Source organism: Corythoichthys intestinalis, chromosome 4 (genome assembly GCF_030265065.1).
Source record: "Corythoichthys intestinalis isolate RoL2023-P3 chromosome 4, ASM3026506v1, whole genome shotgun sequence".
In the NCBI taxonomy this organism is placed as follows: domain Eukaryota; kingdom Metazoa; phylum Chordata; class Actinopteri; order Syngnathiformes; family Syngnathidae; genus Corythoichthys; species Corythoichthys intestinalis.
In genome coordinates, this window is record NC_080398.1 from 25,010,552 (window position 1) to 25,023,317 (window position 12,766).

Below are 12,766 nucleotides of genomic sequence, written 5' to 3' on the forward strand. Positions count from 1 at the left end.
TGCAACTAATGGTGCCCATGTAGAAGTGTATTAAAAGAGGTAAAAAAAAAAACTTCAATAAACGTTGAATACAATAGAACAAATCTGGACAAAATATGTAATATCTGAATAAAATTATCATTTTCAATAAATTTTTGAAATGGTAAAGACTTTATGGACACCCTGTACGTATATATGTACAAGTAATATACTCCATGTTAACCTACATGTTTGGCCCAACAATAATTGACAGCACACTGAACTGATACTGGGTTCTACTCTGGATTGAGGCATGCTCAGTTGAATCTGTTCATGCTCAGTTGAATCTGTTCGTTTAGAATAGATTCAAATGAAGCAGACAAAAGGGTTACCTTTTTTATAGGCTCTTACGTTAATGTGCAGTTAAAATAATCAACTGCCTTGAATAATTTGTAAGTTAACTTGCACAGACTTAGCTTAACTAAAATTGTGACATCACTTATACCCGCGCACATGCACACAGACTCCAGCACAGGTGCATGTGATCACAAGTATTAGTATTGTCATGAGGAAGGACAGACAATCTGGGATACTTGCAACTGATTGGCTAAAATCGTACTGGCATTGATAAAATGTCTGCCTACACTCAAGGTGGCCACTCCATAGAAATAATGGGTTTATTTGTGTTGTTCTCTAACCTTACACATCAGAAAAATGAAATGTTTTTTCTTTTTTTTCCATTTTATTAAACAAGATTCTATCCTACAATGTCTACAATGACTCTAAGAACCAGGGGACCTGTGTCTAGGTCAGAGGTGATTGTCGGGCAGGTTTCTCTTCATATCTAAGCCTTTCATAGTGTAGATGAGAAAAATAATCCTGTCGTGTGTCACCAGATTTCAATGCCCATATTATTTTGTAGTGTAAAGGCAGCCTAGGTGTAAAGTGTGACCTGTTGGTTATATCGAGTTCATCTTAAACTATAAGTGAAGAGAAGCATAATTCCCCCCGCCGCCCCCCGGTCCTTTTTTTGAGGTGGGGGGTCTGACAGGATATTAAATATTGGTGTGCCCGTCTTCCATTTCATTAATGGCACAAAAGGCTTGTAAAAAAGCACAAAAAAGTGAGCTTTTCCAGAAGTGCTGCAGGCTGACACCTCCATCACAGTTCCCCATAAAGAGACTTAAATTACACAGCACACGAAAGCTCCTCATGCTAATGTGACAACCCCCCCTACAGTCCCACCCACGGGCATGATGACATATTAGTCCATTCCCAAGTTGGAGGAAAATGTAGCGTGGCTTATTCAACTTTGATGCTGAGCACAACTTAGCTCCAAGTTCCAACTATTCTACAACTCCGACATTGCCAGGAGCATTCCATGATTAATACCCTGGTTACTGAGCCATGAGAGGTCTACGTCTATGTGTGAGTTCTTGAATACATGAACAAGTATCAAAAAAGTGTGTACAGAGAGCTAAAGAGAAGCTCAAGTTGCGTTTCCTAGAAGCACTTTTCAGAAAACCAACACTGGCAGCCCATGAAGGGATTGATGACAAGTATGGATAAGGTTATATTCAAAACTAATTAATATTCTGATGAAGAAGAGAAACAAAAGTAGAAAAACACTGTCAAACTAAGAGTGACCATGATAATTAATTATTTCATCTTTTTAAGTTTCAGATTGATATCAGCACTCTTCAGAATCGTCCCATATTTTGTTCAACGACATTTTAGGTTTTGCATGACTAAGCTTTTTAACATCAAGCAGCATGTTTGGCTCCAGAATGTTTTGAGATTTCATTAATAATCGCTCAATATATTCAGGTCTATGCCTTGAAGGAGATAAACGGTGCCTAAGAGAAAAGGTACTAAATGTTTACATTATTCTAACAGACTTAATATAATCAATCATGGAATAGTATCTTTTCTCGTATTTACCGTTCGACTGTTTGTATTACCGTATTGGCCCCGAATGTAAGACTGTTTTTTGCATTGAAATAAGGCTGAAAAAGTGGGGGTCGTCTTATATTCGCGGTCTAGACATTATAACCATTCACGACGCTAGATGGCACCAGATATCATTGAAGCGATGTTCAGTCATGACAGATCTCAGCTACTCACAAGTTTAACCAGTTTGTATTATTTTATTGCAATGTTTTTTCTTATTCAGATTTGTTTCAAGACTACAGTTAGATCTCACTTTGATTTTATCACAATAGATTGGTTTATTTACATTTCAAAAGCCAGAAGCCATTCATTTACGAATGTGATTGAACTTTAGTTTACATATTTAAATGTTCAGATATTAAGATTTGAATGAGGCAAAATAACACGCCTTTTCTCTCAAATATATTGTTATAATCATTTCTTTCAGATGTACTGTAATTATTTTCTGTATAAAAAATAATTTGGTGTTCAAAAAGTCTTTTTTCCCCCCAAACTTGAGTCTTGAAAAAGGGGGTCGTCTTATAATCAGGGCCGTCATATTCATATCAATACGGTACTCTAACACACCCAATATAAAAGAAATAGCACTTATTCCATAGTTTAAGGAAAACAAGCAGAATATAGGGCATAAGAGATAGATGACGCCTTCTTATCACAGAAGCCCAACGTATGCGTCATGCAACTGACTGAGCAAGATTGATGCTGACAAGCCCACGTCTGCACCACCAACTCTCACAATCAGGTCTCCCGGACAGTCCAGATAACAAATGGCTGGACGCCCTGTCCCAACACAAGGAAGACCGGAGAACGCCCGATATCCAACTGATAACACGACTGCTAAGACTCCAAGAGCCCCTTTGACACTGAGGTGGCAAAAATCCACAACCCTCGTTGCCCTGATAACAATAACTCCTGAAACCTGTCCAATCTACAGACAGACAATAATCCTAAACAACGCCCAAACACACCCCTCCTCCTGGCCATGGCCCGCCCCACAAGAGTCTTCAAAAGACTGAATGTTTAACCCTTTAACACCTAAGCCTATTTTGGCCGAATTTGCATGCCTTTGATGTTGCCTTTATATTTCAAAGAAAAAAACTGTTCACAAAGGCCAAGTTGGGTCCCTTTTTTCAGGATACCTTGAACTTAATGGCCAAACTGTTGTTTTCTTCACTGACCAACTTTAATCCACATTTTGGACCCAAAAAGACAAAAAAAAATCCCAAAATCTTTTTTCAAAATTTGTAATGTTGAAGTCCCATTGACAACCAAACATGCTCGACCAACCATTTTGAAGCTTGATAATATTTATTTAACTTGCTAGGATAAACATTCAATAGAAAAAAATAAGATTGAATAGTTTTATGTTTGACAATTCAACACAAACAGCAGCTATGGTCATAGGCGTTTTTGGCCTTCACACATACTACGGTCAAAACATGTTATATACAGTGCAAAATAGTGAGAAAAAAAATTATATATATTATCCAACACAAAAAGGGTTTGGAGGATATCTCTTTGTGAAGTTAGGTATTGTACCCATCACCTTATCAAAGGTATATATGTACATGCAATCAAGCTTCTCGAACAGACATCTATATAAAAATTGAAAAGATTCATCGCGAAGAAAAAAATAACAAACATTGAGAAAAAAGTATTTTCAAAAATATTGACAAGTAGTTCAGTTCAATTCAATTTTTTTTTAGGCATGCGACCCAATAGTTTTTTTTGTTGTTTTTTTTGCATACTCAATAAAGTTTGTTTTTGAACATGTCACTAAGCTGCGTCACATACAACGTCACACAGCCTACTCATCCGCCGTTTGCGCGCTGCTGTCACTTCTACTCGCCGAGACGCCGACTGATCCGAGGAAAACAATGACAAATACGGCTCATCCTATTCCTTGAGTTAATGAAATAATGCATTAGCTTGCGCTAAATTTAGTTTTCGATTCATTCTGCACGTTTCAAAGTCGCTCGCTGAATCCAACCGGCCGTTGCTTGCTACGCGTGTCTCCTTTCCTTTAGTTGGCGCCTTGCTCGTCATTTTATTAAAAATGTTCACATTAGGTTCGTCCTTCTTGACATCACAACGACTCTGGGGATATGTTGTCTTTTGTGCTGCTTTCGGTTTTGAAAAAAGGACAAGAAATGATGGAAATATGGAGATAGACACATGGTCCATGCAGAGTTTTAATGCATATTTATGAGTGCAATAAAACTATAAAACTCAAATGACACTATCTCCCGTTTTACTTGGTCGATTGACTTCAAATAAAAACTGGTGTGGACATCATCTTCCGTACTTTCAAACGAGAGCAACCAGGGGCACGTGGGTGGCGTAATTACAGCGTTACGAGGCTTCAAAGATGATATGCGTAAACGTGTCACATCTGACACGTTCGGTGTTAAAGGGTTAACTAAGCATTACCATTTTTTCCCGGGAACCTTCTGTTGACTTGTGATATGGTGACCTTGGATCCTCGCCTGGGTCCCTCTGTGCTGTATGATTGCTGTCGACGAATAAATTGTCAACTTGTGTTTCGAAGCCTTTTTCCAGCTTTCAAGTTGAAGTCCGTACAAGGGGTTAAGACTTAGGTGAACGCGTGGTGTTTGGTCTTTTGGGTTGTCGGTATATCACTGGCCCGGGTCGCTGGAGCTACACCAGCACGGGTCCGGCGGTTCGGCTGGCGTGATTCCGGCAATCTGGCTGAAAGGTCAGATTCCTTCAGCCTGATACAACAAAACAAAAAAATGGCCGAACTCCCTTAATGTTGTAAAATAGAAATGGTGTCGTTTTCTTCGGATGTTTTTACCTGGGGGGTTTCTCATTTTTGTCACGGTCCACATCGTAATTATGGTCTTATTCATTATGTCTTCGAACTGTGGCTACCAAAAATAGATTGACAACAAGCCGGTCCGTGGTGCAAAAAAGGTTGGGGATTCCTGATCTAAACCACTGGCCCATGTCAACGTGTCAGTTATTGATGACAATTGATGACAAGAAAAAAAAAAAAAAAACATTTTGAAATAATATGAATAACATTTCTTTTATTGGGGTAGATTTAAAGAGAGGTGCCGCAAAACGGTGGAAAAACATGAATCTAGTGCAAATAACCCTATTCCAATTCCATAATCATTTCGTAATCACTGCAGTTATCCCTCCATTTCCTCCTAAGTTGGCTGATTTTTACGCCCTCAGAAACATGTTTTCGTGTAGGTGGTAGGTTAGGTGGGTACTGAGATAATGACAATCAATCAGCAGCACTAATCAGATCGCGCGCGTTCAAGCGGGAGCATGCGAGCGAACAAGCTGTGTTTACGCCCCACGGAGCGTAACGGCTGGCTACATAGAATGTATGTAAGGTTGTCTTTGATCGGGATAGGGTAACGTCATTGAAAAACTGAACCACTGGGAATAATTGTAAGAACCACCCAACCCCAAATCAACAAATTATTTTTACTGGCCCTACCGGTCCAGTGGTTGGAGCATTCTGGTGGCCCTGACGTTTTAAAAGTACGTAAGGTCCAACGGGCGATTTATATTGTCGTCCCCTGCTTGTCAATATGTACTCTGTCAAATTTCAAAGTTATTTCACCAACTATTGTGGCTTTGTCTTTCTCTACTGAAAGGCTGCCAATACTTTTTGCTCAAGTTTCTAAGAATATTCAACACTCAGACTCGATTCCTCAAATAATCCTCAAAATGTCAAGGTTTTCATCCGAGGCTTTGTGACTGGCATAGCGCGACATCATCTTGTTCATATCACATTTCTTATGCGGGAGTGGGGGCCGCTCTTGAGCGGGGCCCTGAGTCAAAAACGAGGCATGGTGCCAAAATATGATAGGAGACAAATGACAAATTCTTTGAAGTCAAGCTCAGAAGCCAAAATAACTTTTCCCCGACACGCACACACGAGAACAGTGCCGACGCTATCTCATCACAGCATCCCTTGACGGGACGGTGGAGAAGCTGATAAAACGAGGAGCTCGGGAGGAAGATCGGAGAAGAGGAGGAGGTGGTGGGTGTGATTATGAATCAATCATACAGTGTAACACTGCTTCAGAAGAGAAATAGATAAGATAAAGGGGGACCTCTGTCCTTAACTCACTGGCTGCCACTGACAGCGATAGACGTCCAATCCATTTTGACTGGGAGGGTTGGCAGTAAACAATCATGATTCAGTTCAATTGACGACAAACTAAATTCAATCTGCTTCCAACTAGAGTCCTCCGATAATGACCTTCCAACCAATAACAGATATCTTGATATTGTCGAACTCCAAAAAACTCGATCCCGATATCAAATCGATACCGATATATGCGGTCGTGGACTTAACATATTCATTATTTTTCAATCATTTATTGTTCATTTAATTTTTGCACCGTAAATGCAAATGGTCTGCTCACAGAACAAATCCCAAGCATCTTAGTTTGGAGACATCTAACGGTCAATAAGCTGTGACCAGCCCTTGTACAAAGACAGAGGGCTTCTACATTCACTTTGAAGGCAACGTACTTATTGGCCCAAAACCACTAATGAAAAACCAATTTCTGTATGAGCTGATATCCTTTTAAAATGCTTTTATCAGCCAATATTATCGGCTACCCAATAATATCGGACAACTTTTAATTTCAACTGTGATGGGCTGGCAGCAATGTTAAAATTAAAGGGACAGACAACACCAAGTATAAATGTAAAAATTACTCTATGACAGTTGCTGAAAGTATTTAGGTATGTAATTTGCAAATTTCCTAGATCTCTGACAATGGAAAAAATAATGACAAACTAAAGACAAAAAATTATATCGCTGTAAGTCAGTGCCCCCAAGCTGGGGATCGGTAACTGTCTGTGGCTCATTTGCTACCGGGCAGCAGAGAAATAATAAATAATTTGTTAATAACCGCAATCTGGCCTGTGCCTCTTGACCAAGCCGAGTAGAGATTTGCGTACGTCGCCCTCTAGTGGTTGGCCACCATTACTGGGGTGTTCGCACACGTATAGCAGCCCAGTGTCAGCCAATGTAAACAGTAACATTAGCTGCTGTTGGATGTTTGCAGCGACATCTTTAGACAGGTTTTTTACAGGGAAAAGGCCACCTGCTAAGCCTTGTAGAGGAGCTTACAACCAAGTCCATTATACAAAATATGTAGCTAAAAGCTAACAAATGAGGCAACAAAAGCGAATGCACTGAGAGCATCATACCTCGTGGTGAACCGTATTGCCAAAGCCAAGAAACCTTTCACGACTGGAGAAGAACCCATTATGCCTGCGACCAAGGATATTTGCCGTTAAGTTTTAGGAGAGGCCCCAGTTAAAAAAGATTGATTCAGCCTATGGAGGAAGTCTGCGTGATGTCACGATGACGTCACCTCGCTTAGCAACGTGTCGCCATTTTGCGAAGGGGGCACGCACAGCTAAACATTCCATAGACCAGGGGTTTTCAACCCAGTCCTCAAGGCACACTGTGGGTCCTGGTTTTTGTTCCAGCCGATCCAGCAGAGACAGTTGAACCAATGAGGCTTCTGCTAAAACAAGCCACACCTGACTGCAATCAACTGATTGCACTTGTAAAACACCAGATTGGGGAAAAAGTGTTGTCATCTTGTTTAGTAAGAATGAAATCCTGCACCCACAGTGTGCCTTAGTGGAATAGGTTGGGAACCCCTGCCATAGACAAACGTCTGAAATTCATATATTTCAGGTGTGTTTCGCGTCTTTTTTCATAAAAACGTCTTAAACAAGGCTTACTATTATCACGAGTCACTGCCGACAGACGCGAGGAGGCGATACAATTTAAAATTACCGTGTATTGGCTTGCAATTTCGCCCATACAAAGTCGCAGCTGATAGCTGGATGAACAATCTAAAGGAATGGCCTGCAGTGGAGTTCGGAAACATCTACAACTACCTCATAAAGTCACCCAGTAAGTTGACCTTTATCAATTACGTGGAATATTTACTGCGTGGAACTAAGAAAACTGGTAGTATATACGGAGTGATTATTTCTGCCGTAACCGGTCATTCACATCCAAGCGTTATTTAGCTGTGAACACGTCACGGCAAAATAACCAATATCCACCAGGCCAATAATATACCGACTGACTTATCAGAGCAGTTCACAGCAAAAGAAAAATAACGCTTTGAGAGTTGCCAGTTACGGTAATAATAACCACTGCCTAGTCTATTAAATCCTAGCAGCTAATTGGGGCAAAAAAATTGATGAAAGTTTACTCACCAGTAATAAAATGTCTGCTGCAAACGTAAATGTGCTTGGATTTAGGTTCCCACAGGCGAGAATAGTCCACGGAACCGACTTCTTTTACTGTTCCTCAATTAATTGCTATCAGCCATTTCTTTCTCCTTTTCTTCTCATGAGGAAGAATGAAGATCTTCAAATGCGGCTCCGAACTCTTCCTTGTGTGACAACCCGCAACACAGCAACTTTTAGTCATTCCGACGGAAAAAAGACTGCAAATAAGGCGAAAGCTCATCGCGTTTGTATTACAATGCACGACAGAGCAACTGCTTGTGACTCGTCTTTTGCCCCGTTTTCAATATGGCGACGCTTTGTTGTGGCTGGTGACGTCATTAATGCCCGGATGTCCGACTGCCTCTACGGTGAGTTTCCCTGCAGTTATTGTTTGTTTTCAGCCCCGTCGTGTTATTTTATATCTACTGCCACTGCCGGTCCGTGAAAAAAAAGCCCACATAACATTGGTCCGGGGTGCAAAAAAAGTTGGGGACCACTGCTGTAGGCTACAGTTTACCCACAAACATGAACACTGAAGACACATGCGCAAAGGACATTGGGTATTACTAACATCGCAGTGATGGATGGGCAATCTGGGATACAATCCAATCAAATCATTCAAATCGCTCAACAACGTCATCTTTTGATATGATATGTTTTTTATTGAAATGTCGTATAGGTTTCAGCAATTGTCAAAAAATTTCAAGAATTGCTTTGTACCGAATTATTGCTTTAGGTTAAATGTGTACATGTTAAATCGATTCAAATCATGGCAGACATTGTAATATCAGCAAATATTGTATTGATGTCTAAAAGATCCATATTTTATGTGCCAAAATTGTTGATTTACTGTACACCCTTTATAGTTTGATAGCTTATTTTGCGATAGATTGTTCAAATTAGAAAGGACTGCCTTCCCAAATGGATCTTAAAATACAAGATTTTTGTTTTGATCAGTAGAAAATAAGCAAGTGCCACAGTGAAAAATTCTATTAAGTTATCATTTGACTCTAATAAGTCTTAACCTTCACTGACTACGAGTTTAAAAGAAGGAGTTAGAATGGAATACAATGGCTCTTTGTCGTCAACAATGTGACCTTAATCATTGAAAAAGCCAGTGAGAAACTTGTTTTTGAGGACTGCTTGGTCTCCCCTGGTTGATCGTTAACCACAAACTTTCATGGGTGGCGACTTATTTCCATTGTACTCATTGACCTTTTTGAAAGGACTCCAGCAGGTATATTGGAGTGTTCAAATTTCCCAGTTTAAATCATGCACAATGACTTTTGTCACAGTTGGCTGGTGGCGCTGTCGCCGGTTCCCCCTTCCAGACCCACAATGGTGTTTTCACTACAAAAGTTGAACGCTTCATGTGACCTCCCCCAAGCAATCAACCATTAAACAGCATCACTGCTTCAATTCCTGGATTAGACGGTCAGGAATGTCAAGGCTAGCGAGTGAACTCATCACAAACTCATCTTCCTGTCTGTCTTCCTAATGGGAATAGAAGACTACTAAGGGAATCTACTGTCCTTGTTTCTCAAGCGCATTCCCATCAAGTCTAGACGTATTCGCCTTTGAATTGAATTGTCTAGTGTGGTCAGAAGTGCACATTTATTGTGTTAACGTGACGAGACACTTCAAAGTGGGATTCTGTGTGTTCTTGGGGTTGGAGTTGTCAGTGACTTCTCCCATCTTTATTGGATTTTCCTATCTGAAAATCTCCCAGCATTATTTCCCATCCTCTAATTACCCCTGCCAAGCAGATTATGTTCCCATCAATTTGCTTTTTAGGATTAAGCAAAAGCTACGGATTGGATTTCCACAGCTTTTTGTGGTAAGGTAAAATATATATTTTGGCTGATCAGTGAATTAGTGTTGCACTTAATTGAATCAAGAACAAGCCATACATTTCTGTCACCCTGCGACACTCATGTTTTACAGCAAATCACAGTATTTCATGAAAACACAAATGATTGTTATGAGACAGCTATGGAATGCCATAAACATAAATCTATCATTTCGCGTTTCAATTTTGGGTGTACGTTTAATGCTTTGAAACAGAAGTTGACCAAAATCTCCATGTCTGATTGAGAGCACATGCGTAAAAATGCTGTAAATCTCAAGCTAGGTTCATCTGAGCTATGAACTACAAATTAAGGAATTCATATTTTCCACTGAAATAAAGAGTTACCATAAGGGCTAATTTAAAGGGAAGGACCCTAGCCCATCATAATTGTGTAAATCCCAACATAAATAATCTTGTTTGAGAAAAAAAATGTTTTAAATTTTCTGACGTTTAATAGTGGAGAAAATGTAAAACAAGCCAGCATTTCCAAGAAGCATCCGCCCAACATGGGCGCAGACATCATATCAACGCTGGTGCTACTTTGCCCGCCCTCCTATACACCTGTGCTCAAGTCTATCAGTTTGTACTGCATGTGCAGATTAACTCATTTCATAAAATGGCTGCAATCATAAACAGTGTAATTATTTTGTGTTGAAACATTATTTACATCATTTTCCGAGGTTTAAGAAATTTGCCATTTGTATACGAAAATAATTTAGGCAATAGTCTTTCACATATTTCATTATTATTATTGGAGTTGTCCGATAATGACCGTTTAACCAATAGCAGATATCCCGATGTTGTCCAACTCCAAAAATCCAACGCCAAGTACCATACATGCTATCTCTACATACGAAGATAATTGGTTCCTGGACGTTGTTTGTAAGTCAAAATGGTTCTATGTCGAGCAGGATTCTCCCATAAGAATACATTATAATTCTATTAATTCGTTCCACAGCCCGAAAACCTACACTAAATCCTTAATTAATACTGCTGGTACAATTACAAATGGCAATGACACTTAGAAAAACAAATAAATTATGAATAAAAATAGGAATAATAATATAATAATAAAAGTAATAATAATACTGTACCTGTAATAATGTAACGAATCGGGTTCTAATGTGGCGCATGTGTTTTGCGTGATGTACCTGAACGCACCGCGTGGCTAGCGTTACAAAAGAAAGCTAGGTGTGGTAGAGATTTTACTTTCTCTTTTAATATTCTGTTGTGTTGTGTTGCACAAGTTCTGAAATAAATGATTAAAAATCTGACAAAGTTGGCGATTTCTTTGGCGAAGCATAGACTTCATAATATATCATTATGAACATAATATAATAATGTATCATTATGAAGTCTATGAGCAATGTTAAAATAATAATAATTGTCACCTTAACTTATAAAGACTGGCAAAAAAAGGTCGGAGGAGGATCGTCAAGATCGTAGACATTCTACTGCCGTATTGTCGAGCCAGTTCAAGGATGCGCACACCACGCTCATTTTTTTCTTTCAATTCAACCGCCAGCGTCGCCGTTTTTCACCACCTGCACCAACATTCTTGGAACCCATGTTGATTTCTCTCACAAGAAAATCTGCCGTCCATTTGTCTTGCAGGAAAACAAAGAAACTGCGGCACTGTCGTAAATTGTCGTATTTCGAATATGTCGTGGGATGTAGAAACAAATGGCGAGTCAATCTTTACGTCGCGAGATCGTGTGTCAAAGCGATCGTATGTCCAGGTAGCACTGTATGCGGTTGTGGACTTATAAAAAAATTAACATATTATTGCTAATTGTATTTGTGATGCCCCACTGGAGGCTTTAATAATGATAAATGCAACAACTTCAAGGTTTTACAAATAAAATAAACATTTTGTGAGAGTAGGTAAGTAAGGAAGAGAACTTCAACTGAAGTTATAGGAAAAAAAGTGGCAAAATAGTGCTCCATATAAATTAAATTAAATAAAAGGAATAAGACAAATACATCACATTTACACTAGTTACCCCATAGGGGCGACTAAAGTATTACAAATCTGTATTTGTATTTCAGGTGCCAGAGGCAATCATGGGACATGCCAATGTAATGACAATTCCCAAGCTGCATTTTGCTGGGCTTTTGGACAGATTTTTAATTATGTGTTTTATTACTTTTCTTAGTGACCATTTCTTTCTGGTGACCAGTAGTTATATGTGATGAATTTGTAATTCATTATTTTTCATGTATTGTTCATTTTATTTGTACACAATGAGTGATTTGGGTCTTACCCTCTGTTAACAAATCCCAAACATCTTAGTTTGGAGATATACAGAGGCCACTCTAAGCACAGCTGCTGTGACCGGCCCTTGCACAAAGGCTGCAGGCTTGTACATTAATTTATAACCCAGTATACATACTGGTGCAAAACCGGTACAGATATTTCCCAATATTATTTTAAATGCTTTTATTGGCCAATAATATCGATTGGCCGAGATTATAGGACAACTCTAATTATCATCATTTATACTAGGTTGTCTGCTCTTTGAGTATTAGATGTATTGATTCAGATCAATACATTCTTACATCTAGGGGATGGCCCGCAATTGCAGGCAATGAGTTAATACTTAAAAATAAACACATTTTTGACTATTGGCGATGATGAACACCACATTCCATCCCATTCTCTGGTGACCTCGATAAAATATTTGCAGCTTATAAGCACTCACTGCACCTTGAGTCAACAGTTTCCAAGCATGTCAATAAAGTGCTGCTTTTACTACG

The 12,766-nt window shown here is 39.3% G+C and overlaps 1 protein-coding gene across 2 annotated transcripts in view; it reads right to left on the reverse strand.

Annotated features, from left to right (window-relative positions):
- The window catches only part of ddr1 (discoidin domain receptor tyrosine kinase 1), a 164,484-nt gene that overhangs the window by 138,193 nt on the left and 13,525 nt on the right, over nucleotides 1-12,766 (reverse strand). The window lies entirely within an intron of this gene.